This window comes from Pinus tabuliformis, chromosome 7 (genome assembly GCF_031772625.1).
Source record: "Pinus tabuliformis cultivar Carrire ecotype Pingquan chromosome 7, CPIR1, whole genome shotgun sequence".
NCBI lineage: Eukaryota > Viridiplantae > Streptophyta > Pinopsida > Pinales > Pinaceae > Pinus > Pinus tabuliformis.
In genome coordinates this window covers 240,828,362-240,847,078 of record NC_142293.1, presented here as the reverse complement: position 1 = coordinate 240,847,078, position 18,717 = coordinate 240,828,362, and the positions used below count along the sequence as shown (strand labels likewise).

The following is an 18,717-nucleotide window of genomic DNA, read 5'->3' as shown; positions in this document are numbered from 1 at the left end:
TTATCCTCTTCTATCACAAGTTATTGTTAAAGTAAATCACTACTAAAGAGAAGAGATCACCATCTTCCATTAATACAAGAAGCTCATGAATTGAAACAAATTTACACTCTTTGCCAAAATCACTATCAATTCTTTTTTCCCATCTCTGATTCCAAATTATGTCGAAAACCATTGCCTAAAATGAAGTGGGGGTAGGCACAAACAAGAGCCCTTTTCCATTAATGTCAAAGGGGGAGGTAAGCAGAGAATACGATAAATTCTCAAGGAAGCTAGGAGAAATAAGAAGGATGATTCTCAAGACAAAAGGATGTTGCCATCAATGCCAAAGGGAAGAATGTTGGTAATGTTGGCATTGATGTCAAATGGCTATGAAGGTTGAGATTATGAAGAAGACTGATTTCACAAGGCTAATTAACGTAATGTGATATGATGTGTAAGGTTGATCCAATGAAGGTTGATTGATGTACATTGAAAGGTTGATGTGTAAGGCTAATCCTTGTTCAATACATTACAATGAAGGTTTATCCTTGCTCAAGACATTACAATGAAGATTGATCCTCGTTCAAGATATTACAATGTAGATTGATATTTGTTCAAGACATTACAATGGTGTGTGAGGCTAATCAAATTAAGGTTGATCCAATGATACAATGCATATTTTATGAACAATGGTTGTGGTATTGTTTGTTTTATAAACAAATTAAATGCATGGCACATGATAGCTTGAGAACAAAGTCTAGAGAACTTGATATTTTCATTGAATATTATATGTTGAGTTTACATTTGCAAGAAGGCACTAATATGTGTTGAATTTACATTTCCAAGACATATAGTGCAATCATTGTTGTTGGATTATATTATTTCAACTCTTTTTAATATTACAAAGTTCATTTGTCTTGAATTGAGTTTCAAATTTGGAAATGAAGAGGCGGATTATGAACAACCCTAGAAGATCAAGTGACAAATCTTTAATTTGTATTCCTACATGGAATGCAAATAGTTAGAAAGCCTAGTTTATAAAAGCTACCATTTTGAATGGAAAAAAAGAGTTAGTGAATTGATTTATGAGATAAAGAGAGAGCTCATAAATAAGTCTCATAAGAAGCATAGAAGAGAAGGAACAAAAGCAAAGCAGAACAGAAAAATAGTAGTAGAGAAGAGAAGCAACATAATAGACGATATAATCAAATTTCAAAGCATAGAAAAGTGACTATGTAACCAGTAACATTCATTTGTAATTTGGGTAGGAGATTTTAGTCTCCTTTCAGGAAATTTCTTTAAAAAGAATAGGTTAGAGCCTATAAGTGGAAGTAGGAGCTTCCAAGCAAGTTGTAGCTTGTAAAATAAATTGAGGTAGTAGCTTCCTGTATGTTGGAGCCTACTAAAAAAATGTAATAAGGGAGTAGGAGCTTGCATTCATATCACTTTATCTAAAATTCGTGGTTTTTCCCTTTATGGGTTTCCACTTATATCTGGTGTCTTCATGTGTTTCATGTTGAATGTCTCGCTTGTGTGAATGCTTTTGAATTCATTATTATATGATGAATGCAAATGTCTCTCTGGTAACTGCAAAAGAGATAATTAAGAGTTGAACATATACATAATTCACTAGTTGCAAAAGAAAATACTTGAAAGAAAATTAACTTGAATTGATTGTTTAAAAAGACACAATTACTAATTCATTGCCACCTCTCAATAATTGCCAAGTATTCATCGGGACACTTACTACATGCAATATGTTGAAGATGAATCTCAAGAATTGGTATATAAACCACTTGGGAAACTTTTTTTTATGCCTTCAAGGAGGGATTCTAATATGTTGGGAATTGCAAAAACCAATATATGAGATGAACAACTTCGCACTAGAAGAAAGACTATGTAGTGTTAGAGTACACTATCACATTCCATACCTTGCATTTAAAGCCAAGTATTAAGTACTCCAAGAGGCACTATAGTGGCCTACATAGGTACATTTAAATAGAAATGTAGTTTGTAGCCATATTTCACTTGGAGTCACTTATCAATATCTTGCTAAGATCAAGCAAAAATTACAATAGAAGAATAAGAGAGAGTTTGGTTTGAAAATAAACCACAACAAAAGAGTAGTAAAGACAAACTTAATTATTAAAACAAAGGGTAGAGTAAGGTCATCCAATCTTGTGACAACCAGTCTAAGCTGCATACAAAAAAGAGCAATATGAAGTTGAAGAAGGGTGCTAGAAAGTGGCGTGAAATCCATAAAATCCCTTGGCAAAACACTTATGAATTTCATTCCAAACAACCATTATTGGTTTAACTGAAAGGCTCAAAATCTTATTATAGGTTAGACTCTAATTCCAAATTAGATAAGGAAATATTGATCATCGACATGGAACCTAGTGTTACCATTGCTACTATAAATATCCAATGAAAGGAACTAGATGAACTGAAGCAACAACTATTCCACTTACAAACATGGTTGAATGGGATTCCAATGCATTTTGCTATTGATAATTATGGCTATAAGAACTTATCTCAACATTGGTTCTCAAGAAGTTGAAGTTATTGACAACACTACATCCCCAATAGTTCACCATTGCTTAGTTGAGCTAGGGCCAAGACATCTACATGAGTAAGTAATGTCCCTTGAAATACAATATAAGGGCATGAAAAGATGAGGTACCAGGCACTATTTCCATGCTTGAAGCTTGTGATGATATTTTAGGACAACCATTTACATGGACATTTCATGATGTTTACAATAATAGGTCCCATAGTGCCATTTTTATTTTGGGAGGTGAACTCTACAAAGTACTAGAGGTATCCTTGATTACCACAATCTCTTTGATCATAGCTAAGAAATGTAGGAATGTAATCTTCATATTGGGAGATTTATCATGTGGTTTCATAAAAATGTGAACAACAGATCAATATAACTATTAATGCTTCTACAAGGGGTTTATCTACACAATAGAAGTAAGTGGAAGAATATAGAGACGTCTTCACCTCACTTCTAAGGTTGGCTTTGCATTGTTAGGTAAATCATGAAATTAATTTGACACATAGGGCCTCATTACTTAATAACCAGGAATGTAGACTCTCTCTTTCAGAGAAAAAGGAGATCAAGTGTTGGATTCAAGAGCTAATACAAAAGGGCCCCATTTGAACAAGCTCCTCACCTTGCAGAAGCTTGATTATGTTAGTTTAGAAAAAGGGTGGGACATGGTGACTCTATATTAATTACAAAGCCCCAAACAAAATCACAATTAAGAACTTGTATCCAATCCCCCATACTGATGAACTTTTTGATCAACTCAAGGACATTTAATTTGTCCATAGGATTGATTTGACGTTTGGGTATCTCCAAGTGCCAATTGAGTAAACTATTGTGTGGGAGACAACTTTCAATTCTAAATAAGGTCTATTCGAATGGTTAGTCATGCTAGCTTAATTAATTCCATAGGAAGGTTCATAAAGATAGTGGACAGTATGTTACAAACATTCATTGATTCTTTTGTGGTTATATATTTGAACAATATCCTTATATTCAGTAGAACCCATAAGGGTATTTGAAGCATATTCAACAAGTTATAAGAATCGTACAACAACCCAAGTTATAAGTTAATTCAATATATGGGATGCATCATAGATGATCACGGTGTGCACGTGGACCCAACCAAGATTGAAGTTGTTCATGGTTGCCTAGCCCTGAAGCTAGTAATATAGATTTGTAGCTTCTTAGGATTTGCCAATTTCTATCAGAGGTTTGTGTTGGGGTTCTCTCATATTTCTTAGCCCCTAAGCCAAGTGACAATGGGTGGAGCCAAAGCCAAGTTTGTTTGAGTTGTGGCATAACAAAAAAAATTCTAGGATCTAAAACACCACCTTTTCTTAGCTCTACAACTTATTTTTCCAAACTTGCAAATATTTTTTGAAGATTGAGACATATGATTTAGATTATGTTGTCAATGTAGTCCTCATTCAACATGAAATTTGATGGTCCATCATAATGAGACATTCTATAACATGGTTCATAGGTACCCCACCTATGAAACGAAGATGTACTCCATTGAGCAGACATGTTGGTAATGGAAGCATTATATTATGGAAAATAAAAGTATCATCCACACCAATTGAAAGGTCTTCCAATTCATGTAGATGCAATGGAAGTTGTGGAATGACTACTAATAGAAGTGTTCATGTACCTTCAAAAACCCCACTTGAACACCAAGTACAAGAAGGACAACACAAACCAAGTTGTGGATTACCTCAACCAACCTCTAATTGTGGCACTAATCTCAAACCTTAATTCTTTTGGACATGAGACTTTTGGGAGACCTAATTTGTATGACAATAATTTTGACTTTACTACCTCCTATCAAACACTAGATGCAAGGAAACAAGTTTTATATTTCCACCTCCAAGATGAACTTATATGCCATCTTGGACATCTTTGTGTTCCTTCAAGCAAGTGTACTAAGCTAATTTTGAAGATGAATTGTAGTAAAGTAGCAGGGCACTTTGGTGTGGAAAAAAAAATGTTGTAACATAACCCCTACTGACCCTAGCCCCCACTAATTGTAGAAAAAAGCAGTTATTGTGATGACCCAATCTCCAAGGTATAGTTATGGAAATGGGGCCTATTTCAACCTTTACCAACTTCCTTGAAACTTAAAATGGATAACATCGTTGCGTCGATCTCATCAAGACCTTTCCAATTGTATAAAATTTGCTTTAATCTGACTCTTGAATCAAAATATACGTTCGATTAAAGTCTGACCTATTAGATAGTGCCATGTCACTTTGGCCTGCCATGTGGTCCCCTCGTGGCACTCGTGTGGCTACCCAAGTCAGAGCCCTTGATTGCCACATGGTATTTCTACCCAATTTTCCAACCCATTCATGTTGGTTAGCCGTATAACATATGCATATAATACAATCGGGGTATGCTTACGTGGGCCCCTCTACGACCATGTCATCCCGAGAATAAAATCCAGACGAGATCCTCTATTGTTCCCCATCGAAAATTTTGGGGAGGAAATGTCAGGGTTACGTGGATCCCCGGTGGACCCTCCTCTAATGTGCACCAATCACTCATTTGCTACGATCGCACACTTGGCTCCACCACCATCAGATCATCCCCGTCTTTAATTCCTTGTGACGCATTTAAAACCGTTGGGGTTACGTGGAGTTGGAAGGTTTTATCACCACACCGACGTGATTCAACCAATCACATGGGTCACATTCCCATTACACCTATGCTTGTGGGCCCCACCATGACCACATGACCCTGGGATTAAATCTCGGCGGGATCTGCACATGCCTCCACTTGAACCCTCCAAGGTAATTATTATGGTGCTACGTGGACGGTATTGATGCTCATGCGCATCCAACAACTCATATCTCCTCCTCCTTTGCACTTGGTTGTGGCTCCTAACCTTATGGTTCATCACAAATTTTAACCTATAGCCTCCAACAAATGAATTTTGACCCCCGCTCTTAGCGCTTGGACACGATGCTTGTTTGCGTAGCTACATAATATTAAACCACTTTGCTCCTCGAGGCATTGAACTTTTAGTCCTCACAACATGAACATATATATGGTTAAGGCACCTGATTGTAAGGACATCTGAGGTTCGAAACCACTCCTCTGCAATATTGTAGACTCCCAGAGATGTGCATCCTACATGAGAGACTCATTGTAGACAGAATCACTTGCAGTAGTCACCTCCGAGCCAAATACATGATCTAAGGAGAATTTTCTTCAGCAGTGTTAGCAGGAGGCCCTAATCAACTCAAAGATGACAATGGTTACTTATGAAATTAGGTGGTTTATCAACTCTTTAGCAACCACCCTCAATGTTGTTCTCAGCCAATTATTGACAAGCACTCATTCCCATTTTCCTCAAAATTTCTTGAGCTCCTCCAGGCCTTCCAGAGGAATTTCATTCCCTCCACTTTGCATATCTTTCCAACACTTCTCATATGCTTTCTCTAGAAGAAAATCTGTTAAATTGGCAACTAGGGCCAAACTCCATGTGGGTCAACTTATTTATGGCAGCTGATATTTTTATTGGATCCCTCTCGTCGAGAGGTGTAGGATTGATCCAAAGATCATCCGATTCCAATAAGTATTTATGGAGATATGAATTTATTTTGTTTATGTAATTATTATCAAGCCGACCAGCACATATTTAGGCTCTAGAAGCCCAACCGACGTGTCTATTCAACCTCTACATTTTTAGTATAAATAGAAGATGATTTGAAGTCATTAGGGACACACTCTTTAGGTGATCTCCCCTCCACGTCTAGGTTTTTGGAGAAGGAGAAAATGCTAAGAGTACTTGCTATGATGCCCTAACTGCAGTAGCATTAATCTGGGTAGCCGTAGCATTATTATGAAACGTTGTTATGGTGATAGCCATAGCATTATAGTGAAACGCCTCTTGATTCATGGAGCTCACTGCGCCTCTTCATGTCCATGCTCTTCGAAGTTCCTCGAATGATTACTTCTGCATTTCACCTTCATTGCGGTGGGCGTCGTTGCATTCTACAAAAAATGTAAAGGGCAAATTTCGATGACCAGACCGCGCAATTTTATGCAGTGTGATACGGATTTCGCCATCCTTCTTACAAATAAGTCGAAAATTGAGATACGCAATAAAAGTAGGCTTACAACTCATGCACAATCTTATGAGGATAGAATGTCGGTGTCCTTAAATGACAAGCCTGAAAGGACGTCAAATATTAAGGAGGAAGATGCAGATGATGGGGAAGATTCTGGCTACGGCGATCTCAGTGTTGGCCCCGACCACCGGAGCGGATATGTAGCTGTAGTCGGCAAGCCAAATGTTGGAAAGAGTACACTTCTGAATCAGATGATTGGACAAAAGCTTTCCATAGTTACAGACAAACCCTAGACTACACGGCATCGAATCCTTGGCTTGTGTTCTGCCCCTGATTATCAGGTGATACGCAAGGCATAAGATTAATACGCAGGCAATAAGATCAACGCAGCAAGATATATTTTACGCAGGCAATAAAGATACAACGCCACAATGACATCAACGCAGCAAGATATATTTTACGCAGGCAATAAGATACAACGCAACTGTCAGGCCAGGAGTAACTCCAGACTTGGCAGAAAAACTCAGAAAAACTGATTCGTTTATTTCATTAGGTAGCTATTGTTATATACATGAATGTGACTGATCAGTTCATCTTCTTGATGACTGTTCACATTCCAAATTCATTTATTTACATAAAATTCCCAATCATGAAGATTAGGTGTCAACATTCCCCCCCTTAATCTGAAGGGATGTTGGTGAGTCCAAGCATCATTCTGAATCGTTCAAGCTTTTCCCTTCCAAGTGCTTTGGTGAAGATGTCTGTAATTTGCTCATTTGTGGAACAATGACGGAGATGGATTGTTTTGGCCTCAACATGATGTCGGATCAGATGATATTTAGTATTGATGTGCTTTGTACGATCGTGGAACTTTGGGTTCTTGGCCAACTTTATTGCAGAGGTGTTATCAATCATGAGTGGAGTTGATTGTACTTGTTTTACCTGCAAATCTTCAAGAATTTTCCTGAGCCACACAATTTCTTTCGTTGCTTCAGCTGCTGCCACGTATTCTGCTTCTGTTGTGGAATCTGCTGGAACTGATTGTTTGTGTGATCTCCAGGAAACAGCTCCCGATCCAAGACTCATAGCATATCCTAAAGTAGATACCCCAATTTCTTTGTCTCCATCGAAGTCTGAATCTGAGTATCCAATCAAGCTGAAGTCGTCCACCTGTGTATACTTGATTCCAAGGTCTTGAGTTCCCTTCAAGTACCTTAGAACTCTTTTTGCAGCAGACCAATGTCCCTCACAAGGCTTTTGCATAAACCTGGAGAGGATTCCAACAGCAAATGAAATGTCTGGTCTAGTAGTAGTGAGGTAGATGAGACTTCCTACAAGCTGTCTATACTTTGTTGCATCCTCAAATTCCTTTCCTTCAACAGATGTGAGCTTTAAGTTTTGTTCCATTGGAGTAGAAAGAGGATTGCACTCTGTCATGCCAAATTTGTTTAACAAGTCTCCAATGTATTTCTTTTGAGAAAGAAATATGGATTTTGGATGTTGGGTTACTTCAATGCCAAGATAGTAATGAACATAGCCCAAATCAATCATTTCAAAACTTTTTCCTAATTCTTTCTTTATGGATGCAATATAGCTTTCATTGTTCCCTGTCATTAAAAGATCATCTACATATACCAGAAGATATACAACTGTTTTGCCAACTTTCTTGAAAAATAAAGTTGCATCATCAAGATCAAAATGATTGAAGTTGAGTTTCAGAAGATGCTCAGTTAGTTTTTCATACCAGGCTCGTGGTGCTTGTTTGAGGCCATACAAGAACTTCACAAGTTTGCATACTTTATGTTCATGTCCTTTCACAGCAAATCCTTCAGGCTGGGACATAAAAACATTCTCTTTTAGATCTCCATTCAAGAATGCAGTTTTTACATCCATTTGATGGACTTTCCAACCGTTCTGAGCAACTAGTGCAAAGAGTGTCCGGATGGTGGCCCATTTTGCTGTGGGAGCAAAAGTTTCCTCATAATCGACCCCTTCCTTTTGTGCAAAGCCTTTTGCCACAAGCCTAGCTTTGTGCTTGTCAAGTGAGCCATCAGCTTTGTATTTGTTCTTGTAGACCCACTTGCAGCCAATTGGTTTGGTTCCAAATGGAGGATCAACCAGCTTCCAAGTGCCATTCTTTATGAGGGCATCATACTCCTTTTTCATCACTTCTTTCCATTCATCATGAGAAGCAGCTTCTTTGAAGGAAGTTGGTTCAAAATCTGTAGACAAGTTCAATTCACAATCATAAGTAACATCCATATCAACAGGTGAATTAGAGTCATCTAAATCACCTCCATTTTGTCGGTTTGAATTTCTGGTTCCTGTTTTTCCAATTTCATCAGGATGAACACTTTCAAGTGTCTTTGTCAGCCACTTTGGGGGACCTTTCTGAGATGGTCCAGGCTGCTCTGTTGATTGAGTTGGGACTGAATCAAGATTGAGTCTCCCAATTCTATCAATTACATCACTTAAAGCATCATCCGTTGTTGGAGTTTCATGCAGGGGAGATTGTTCTTCAGAAGAAGATTCCACATGTTGATCTAGTATATGAATCCCCCCTTCAAGATGTGGAATCTAATTATCAAACTCTTGAAATGATTTCATTTTTGTGAATCTATCCAAGCGATCAAGTTGCCGCTCAACAACATTGTCAGATTTGGATGATTCAAGAAAAATGACATCTCTAGATACAACAAACTTTTTATTTACTTCATCATAGAGGCGGTATGCTTTAGAGGTGTTTGAATACCCCAGGAAGATACACTTATGACTTCTAGCACCAAGTTTGTTTCTATGTACCTTTGGTATCAAAGCATAACAGGTGGAACCAAAAATCCTGAGATGTTTTACCGAAGGAACATTTCCATACCACAATTCATAAGGAGTCTTGTTTCTTATAGCACTAGATGGACATATATTCTTTATATATGCAGCACATAGAACAACATCAGCCCAAAACATTATCTTTACATTTTTGAAGAAAAGCATGGATCGTACCATATTCAAGATTGTTCTATTCATTCTTTCTGCTACACCATTCTGTTGGGGATTATAAGGCACAGTTGTTTGATGTTTGATCCCATGTTGGCGAAGATAGTGTTCAAATTCATTTGATGTATATTCTTTTCCATTATCAGTGCGTATAGACCCAATATGAGATTGTGCATCATTTTCAATCCATTTATGAAAATTCTTGAATGTTTGAAAAGCATCAGATTTGTTCTTCAATAAATAAACCCAACACATTCTGGTGTAATCATCAATAAATGTCATGATATATTTATTTCCATTTGCAGAAGGAACAGGCATTGGACCACATAAATCTGAATGAATGAGTTCAAGCTTCCTATGTGCTCTTGAATGTGAACCATGAAAAGATTGTTTGCTATGCTTTCCTAGAATGCAAGCATCACATTGCTTATGTTTCCTAGGAATTGTGGGCAAACCAGCAACACCATTTTTCTTCAATAAGCGGAGACTGTCATAGTTTAAATGTCCAAATCTAGCATGCCATAATAAACTTGATGGAAGTGTACCTTCTTCATGATGAGAAATATATGAGAAATGTTGTGCATGAGCAGAGGTTCCTTGCAGTTTGAGAAGTCTTTCTTCTTCTATTCCCCTCATGACAAGTGAGTGGTCAGATGCTTTTCTTACCTCAAGCTTGCCATCAAACATATGAATGGAGTGACCTTGCTGGCGGATGTGGACCAAGGACAGCAAGTTTCTCTTGAGCTGTGGGAGATATAGAACATGATCCAGAAGAAAGTCTGGAAGACCAGGCAGTTTAAGCCTGATTGTGCCAAGCCCTGATGGCTTGATTTTTGACTGATCTGCAAAGTATATTGCTCCATCAACATTGTCAGTGAAATCTTCAAAAAAATCTTTCCTATGAGTCATATGACAGGTTGCTCCTGAATCAAGCAACCAATCATTTTTCGAAGAAGCAAGTGAAGCATTAAACAAATCTTCATTTACTCCAATGTTACATTGTGCCTCAATATAGTGAGCAGATTCAGGTGCTTTACCTTTGTTTGTATCATCAGTTTTACCTTTCTGCTGGTTTCTTTTCTGCTCAATTTTGTCCCATGGTAGCTTGCATGTAGAAGCATCATGTGATCCATTTCGTTTGCAGCGAATGCAATGCAGATCTGCTTTTTCTGCTTGAGAATGTCTGCCCCCCTGCCTCTAAAGTATCTTCCTCTTCCTCTTCGTCCACCTCTTCCTCTTGTAGAATCTTGAGCAGGATGCTTTTCTTTATGAGCAAGGCAAACAGTCTCTTCAGAAGATTCAGGGACTGTCTTCTTTCCAAAGGCTTTCTCGCTTTCAGCAAACTTTTCACAAGAGAGTCAAAGGTTATATCTTTAAGATTTCCATTTGCTTGTAAAGACTCAAGATAATTGGAGTACGTAGGATAGAATGCCTTGAGAAAAGTAATAAGAGGGATATCCAGCTCAACCTTAGTGGATTTGATATCATGCACTATGGATTTTACTTCAGATGCAAGAGCAAGAGGATCATTATTTTTTAGTTCAAGAGTGAAGAGTTTAATCATGAGCTGAACAACTTCAAGTGCAGAATGTGAGTCATAAAGTTCTTTCAGCTTTTGTAAAGCTTCAAAGGCAGTTGAATATGATGAAATATGGCGACTTACTTCTTCATTTACAGATGTTGCGATTAATGCATAGGCTTTGCTGTTCTTGTTTTCCCAAATGACGAGCTCTTTGTCTAATGTAGGTTGTACTGGGTCATTGTCTCCTTCTCTGACACACACTCCCTTCCACAACTCATTGTAGATGAGGGTGTGTTTTACCATCCGGGACCATTCAGGATAGTTCTCCTTGCCAGTGAGAACTATCCCTACCATAGAGATGATTGAATGCATTTTGTAAAAAATGCCTCTGCTGATAAAAAACTTTTGTTGAAAAAAAACTTCTGCTGATATACAGTGAAGTAGTATTCAAAAAAGGAAACAGATTTCAAATACTTTTATGTACTGTTTCTTCAAATCCCTCCAAGTATCCTCATATAATATATCCACCACATTCCATATCTACAACTATTCAAACAACGTCCAAAAAACCATTCAAAACTTATTTAAATAGCGTCCAAAACACATTCAAAAAAAAATTATTCAAACAAGATGGTCAATATATATATGCTGGTTAATCATCAGGCGTCCAAAACTCAAACGCTGGTCAATGTAACCACAGTGCACACATATATATACAGCGTTAGCGCACATATAAACCACGCATTAATTCAGCACCGCTTTAATATAAGCCACAACAACAGGCATTAACTCAGCACCGCTATCTCAAATAAAAGGAACACCGCATACAGCTATTCAGGTCTTTGTTAAAAGGAGGAGCACTGCACGATAGCCTCAACTCCAAAAGATCTATCAAAAAACTTTGCAATTAAAGCTAAGAGCCGGGAGTTTAAATCATTTAAAAGCACGTTAATTTACCAGGCCACATGCTTTAGCTTAGATCGTGAAAATTGAGCCTCGCTTAAATAAGGCCTGTTCGCTGACGTAGAGTGGAAAACTGCCAGGCTTGCTTTGAACCAGAGACGCTCTACTTGTGCCCCACGGTGGGCGCCATGTCACCACCGCGCTTCAAAACCACCACGCTTCAAAACCACCAAAGTCTCGGCTGTCGTTCGGAGACCACAACGACTAATCGACCTCCAAAGTCTCGGCAAAATGAGGGTGGAGGTTGTCCCTAAGAAACCACGATGCGCTTCTGTGGAGCCATACCTGACACTGAATCAAGAGTTGAGGGATGGCTCTTGGCTACCATAAACCGAGGTAAAAAACTCTGGCTCTAGCGTTTCTGAGTTCCTAGGGTATCTGAACAGTGGTATAGTTAAAATGGCTCAGAAATATACGAGGACCACTTGTTTCAAACCGCGTTTGGCAACGTGTTCGAAGCATTCAAGCAATACATTGCGAGACCAGATCCGATAACGATAGGCTCAGGCTAATTCAGATGGCGGATGAGACAGTAAGGGTAGCGCACTGTATGGTGCAGGTAATAGAATATGAAGCAGAGCGCAGGTACAGCTCAGGGATGGCAGTGGAGCAGACCAGGAGTTACAAAGACACAAAGGTTAAAAAAAGGAGCTGGCTCTGATACCATGTCAGGCCAGGAGTAACTCCAGACTTGGCAGAAAAACTCAGAAAAACTGATTCGTTTATTTCATTAGGTAGCTATTGTTATATACATGAATGTGACTGATCAGTTCATCTTCTTGATGACTGTTAACATTCCAAATTTATTTATTTACATAAAATTCCCAATCATGAAGATTAGGTGTCAACAGCAATAATGACATCAACGCAGTAAGATATATTTTACGCAGGCAATAAAGATACAACGCAACAATGACATTCAACGCAGCAAGATATATGATACGCAGGCAATAAAGATACAACGCCACAATGACATTCAACGCAGCAACCTACGCTATCAGGAAATCATCTTCTACGCAGTCATGGAGACAAGGCTTTATACGTAGTCAGAGGAGACTTGCCTCGGACATTCTCCTGCTCAATCTCAGATAGACAAGACTTAAAATGGTAAGCTTCAGTCTTGTTGACAGTAAACCCTTCTCTGAGATCTCGATCAAAGGAGTAGATCTCGGATGCCATGAATGAAGGTATGATCTCGATGTCATCTGGGATGGATGAAAAAGGTATGTGTATTAACATATATATCAATATATAAACATGTGTTGATCTGTGCTCCTACTAGTTCGTATACCACCAGCAGTAATACATTGATGATCCTAGCGTTTATATGATGAAACTGTCATTATATAAAAGATGCAACAGTAACAACTTCAATGGTACAACAAGCATGATCTTAGTAAAGGAGCAACAATGATGCAACTGTGATGACATCGAGCATGATGGAGGATGGGCAGCAACATGATATATTGTGGATGGACTGTGCAACGAATACATGGAGAATGGGCAGTAGCATGATGGGCAGCACTATGAGATCATGTGCATGGGTAGCACAATGATACATTAGCAGGGGCAGCAGCATGATGATGATGCACATTAGTTTGAGTAGCGTTATGATGGATAAGATCATGGACATGGATAGCCGCATGAGGTAGTATGCAGTGGTGCAACTAAAGAACGAGATGCAGCATGATGATAGGTATCAGTTGAAGCAAAATGTCTTCAACTGGTCTCATCGTTATAGGAGATGATCTATGCTTAGATCTAGATAAAGTCAAAGTGTTGACCTCTATTGTAAATGTACTCTCTCTCTCTTTCTCTGCTGAACTTTGAAGATAAAAGAAGATTTGATCAAAGGGTTTCCCCACACATTGTGGGGTTTGTCCCTGGCTCGCGCCATATCTTGTGTCCTCTTGCCTTGGCTTGTCTCCTATGTTTTATATTTATGTTCTATCTGCAGTTTATCGTAATGCTGATGTGATTGCTAACTGTGAAAATTTAAATAAATTGCTCTAGCATAGAACATACCTAATCTTAACATGGTATCAGAGCTGAGGTGAAGACAATGCCCAAGCAAGAGTGAAAGAGCAATCACCGAAGACAGTTGGGACAAGACATTCACCTAGGGTGAAGTCAAAGCAGAAAGCCTTGTTGAAATAAGTTCGGCCGTTATGCGAAGGAGTGTCCGAATGGCAGAGACACATCTCTTGATGAAGATAACAATCATTCCTAGGACATCTTCAATGATCAAAAGAATGACTGGTAATGCAGGTCATCAAGGAAATGGTCGACTCTTCCACGAAAGCAAGGAACCCCAAAATCTCTTTTATGTACCTGATCGAACCTGATGTCCATCTCGGAAATGGAAGTCAAAGGTTACACGGTGGCACTTATCAATGGAAAGGTACGTGTTTGAAAATAGATCTTTTAAATATGTTTTTGAGTTCAAGGTTGTATCAAGTTGCAGGAAGTCCACTAGGGACCATGTCTATTGACTCAACACCGGAGGTCTGTGAGTCAGATGGTGACTAGGATGCCTGAATTCAAAAAGAAGCATGAAGGTACATGTCTGAAATGTACCAAAGGAAAATATTATAAGGGGACCATTCCCCTCATGCAGCAGGTTCACAGGTTTGGAACAACCCGAGGAGTTTGAGAATCATGATCAAGGAATCTCATGTATACAGGTGGAAGAAAGCCCTCTATGGCTTGAAGAAAAACACCTCGGGCATAGTATGAGAGGATGGATAGCTGTCTAATGCAGCGGAGATCCACTAGGAGTGAAACCGATCCAAACCATTACTCGAAGGTTGTGGATGATAAACCTCTCATACCAGCACCTATGTCTGACAGGTGCAGACCCTCTCATTTATAGGAGACAGAGGGAGTTGGATTCTGAATGTGGGAAGACAAGATGCAAGCTTGTGACTGCCTCGAGGATCTTAACTTTCAGAAGTTATATGGTAATGATGTCAGACCAGATTTGGGAAATGCCTCTGAGTTTCATAAACTCATTCGCGTTGATGTTCTTGGAGAACCTCCGTCCGGACATCTGTGTTGCAGTTAGCATGGTGAGAGCATATTTGGTTGAGCCTCACTAGATTGGTGCCAAGAATCTTCTAAGATATCTTCAAGGTACAATCTCTCATGAATTGAGATACACTGCCGGAAATATGAAACCACATGATTATTCGAATGATGACTGGGCAGGAAGTATGGAGGATCACTAGAGCACTTCTCAGTGTTGTTTGGAATCTGCCTTGATATCCTGGATGGGCAGGAAGCAGAAGTCGGTGACTCTGAGCACCACCAAGGTAGAATACATTGCTGATAGTATGGCCTTCTATGAGGCAGTCTGGTTGCTGAAGCTCTTCAGTGAGCTGTTTGTACACATGATGAATACCACTGTGAATCTCTGTGACAACCAGAGATGGGATTCGATTATTGAGGAATCCCGTATTTGACAATTGCTCCAGCAGATAGACATCAATTACTGCCTTATCTGGGATATGGTAAGTCGATGATCAAGGAGGCTCCATCACACTGAGATGATGTACAGGACAGAGCCCTGAGGAAAGATCGAATTTGTGATTTTCCCGAACGACTTAGAGTTGTCGAGAGACCTTTGTAAAAGGGTCCTGCATGCTGCATACATTGAGCTCTAGGAGCTTTGGGGGGCTTGCAGTTCTATTGGAGCAACATACGACCACAGGGTGACTCACCCTCCCCTGGTGGTGCGCACTGAAACCAGATGATTCGCTTTCTTGTGGGACAAGATGATTCGCTCTCTTGTGTAGCAGGATGATTAGTTCTCCTGTGAGGCCTGGATTGATGTGTTCTCCATGGCGATTGTAGCAGGATTGATGTGTTCTCCATGGCAGCCTGGATTGATGTGTTCTCCATGGCGATTGTAGCAGGATTGATGTGTTCTCCTGTGAGGACAGGATTGATTAAGTTCTCTTGTCGAGGCATCCTACCCATGCAGTCTAGGACTCATGGGAAGTACCTCTCATCTGATCAATGAGCAGGGAAATGAAGTTAGGGACCATAGTAGTACCGATGGACGCATCGTTGTATCTACCGTACTCCCTACGCTAGGATGTCCTCCATTGATCTAGGATCAATGATACTGGTCTGGGACCAGTGGTAGGAGTTGTACATGTTGTGACGCTGACTTCGGGTCGGCTGAGACTGGTCTGGGACCAGTGGTACATACTCCGAGACTGACTTCGTGTCAGTGCAGTATCGGTCTAGGACCAGTGAGAGTGGTACATACTATGACACTGACTTCGGGTCGGTTGAGACTGGTCTGGGACCAGTGGTACACTCTCTGAGACTGCGATACTGGTCTGGGACCAGTGGTAGGAGTGGTACTTACTGTGAAGCTGACTTCGGGTCAGTTGAGACTGGTCTGTGACTAGTAGTATGCACTCTGAGACTGACTTCAGGTCAGTGGAGAATGATATGACTCATTCTCGATCAATTCTTCTTCTTCATAGTTCAGCGGAGATGAGCAGAGCAAAGCTAGCAGAGCTGAGCAGACCCAGTAGAGCTAAGCAAAGCAGAGCCAGCAGTGCTGAGCAGAGCAGAGCCGAGCCAGAAGAGCTGAGCAGAGCAAAGCAAAGTCAGCAGAGCTGAGTAGAGCTAGCAGAGCTAGGCAGAGTAGTGCAAGGCACTAATGGCAGAGATAGTACAGTCGTACAACGGATGGAATTCTCCCTAGTTGAGAGGGAGTGTTAAATTGGCAACTAGGGCCAAACTCCATGTGGGTCAACTTATTTATGGCAGCTGATATTTTTATTGGATCCCTCTCGTCAAGAGGTGTAGGATTGATCCAAAGATCATCCGATTCCGATAAGTATTTATGGAGATATGAATTTATTTTGTTTATGTAATTATTATCAAGCCGACCAGCACATATGTAGGCTCTAGAAGCCCAACCGACGTGTCTATTCAACCTCTACATTTTTAGTATAAATAGAAGATGATTTGAAGTCATTAGGGACACACTCTTTAGGTGATCTCCCCTCGACGTCTGGGTTTTTGGAGAAGGAGAAAACGCTAAGAGTACTTGCTATGATGCCCTAACTGTAGTAGCATTAATCTGGGTAGCCGTAGCATTATTATGAAACGTTGTTATGGTGATAGTCGTAGCATTATAGTGAAACGCCTCTTGATTCATGGAGCTCATTGCGCCTCTTCATGTCCATGCTCTTCGAAGTTCCTCGAATGATTATTTCTGCATTTCACCTTCATTGCGGTGGGCGTCGTTGCATTCTGCAAAAACTGTAAAGGGCAAATTTCGATGACCAGACCGCGCAATTTTATGCAGTGTGATACGGATTTCGCCATCCTTCTTACAAATAAGTCGAAAATTGAGATACGCAATAAAAGTAGGCTTACAACTCATGCACAATCTTATGAGGATAGAATGTCGGTGTCCTTAAATGACAAGCCCGAAAGGACGTCAAATATTAAGGAGGAAGATGCAGATGATGGGGAAGATTCTGGCTACGGCGATCTCAGTGTTGGCCCCGACCACCGGAGAGGATATGTAGCTGAAGTCGGCAAGCCAAATGTTGGAAAGAGTACACTTCTGAATCAGATGATTGGACAAAAGCTTTCCATAGTTACAGACAAACCCCAGACTACATGGCATCGAATCCTTGGCTTGTGTTCTGCCCCTGATTATCAGGTGATACGCAGAGCATAAGATTAATACGTAAGCAATAAGATCAACGCAGCAAGATATATTTTACGCAGGCAATAAAGATACAACGCCACAATGACATCAATGCAGTAAGATATATTTTACGCAGGCAATAAGATACAACGCAACAATGACATCAACGTAGGAAGATATATTTTACGCAGGCAATATAGATACAACACAACAATGACATTCAACGCAGCAAGATATATGATACGTAGGCAATAAAGATACAACGCCACAATGACATTCAACGCAGCAACCTACGCTATCAGGAAATCATCTTCTACGCAGTCATGGAGACAAGGCTTTTTACGCAGTCAGAGGAGACTTGCCTCGAACATTCTCCTGCTCAATCTCGAATAGACAAGACTTCAAATGGTAAGCTTCAGACTTGTTGACAGTAAACCCTTCTCTGAGATCTCGATCAAAGGAGTAGATCTCGGATGCCATGAATGAAGGTATGATCTCGATGTCATTGGGATGGATGAAAAAGGTATGTGTATTAACATATATATCAATATACAAACATGTGTTGATCTGTGCTCCTACTAGCTCGTATACCCCCAGCAGTAATACATTGATGATCCTAGCGTTTATATGATGAAACTGTCATTATATAAAAGATGCAACAGTAACAAATTCAAAGGTATAGCAAGCATGATCTCAGTAAAGGAGCAACAATGATGCAACTCTGATGACATCGAGCATGATGGAGGATGGGCAGCAACATGATATATTGTGGATGGACTGTGCAATGAATACATGGAGCATGGGTAGTAGCATGATGGGCAGCACTATGAGATCATGTGCATGGGCAACACAATGATACATTAGCAGGGCAGCATCATGATGATGATGCACATTAGTTTGAGCAGCGTTATGATGGATAAGATCATGGACATGGACAGCCGCATGAGGTAGT

At 39.9% G+C, this 18,717-nt stretch overlaps 2 pseudogenes; both read left to right on the top strand.

Annotated features, from left to right (window-relative positions):
* The first annotated feature begins 6,418 nt into the window (after window positions 1-6,418).
* Window positions 6,419-6,965, top strand: LOC149246751 (GTPase ERA-like, chloroplastic; annotated as a pseudogene).
* Window positions 6,966-17,262: 10,297 nt separating this feature from the next.
* On the top strand, window positions 17,263-17,795 carry LOC149246750 (GTPase ERA-like, chloroplastic; annotated as a pseudogene).
* Window positions 17,796-18,717: the final 922 nt, after the last annotated feature.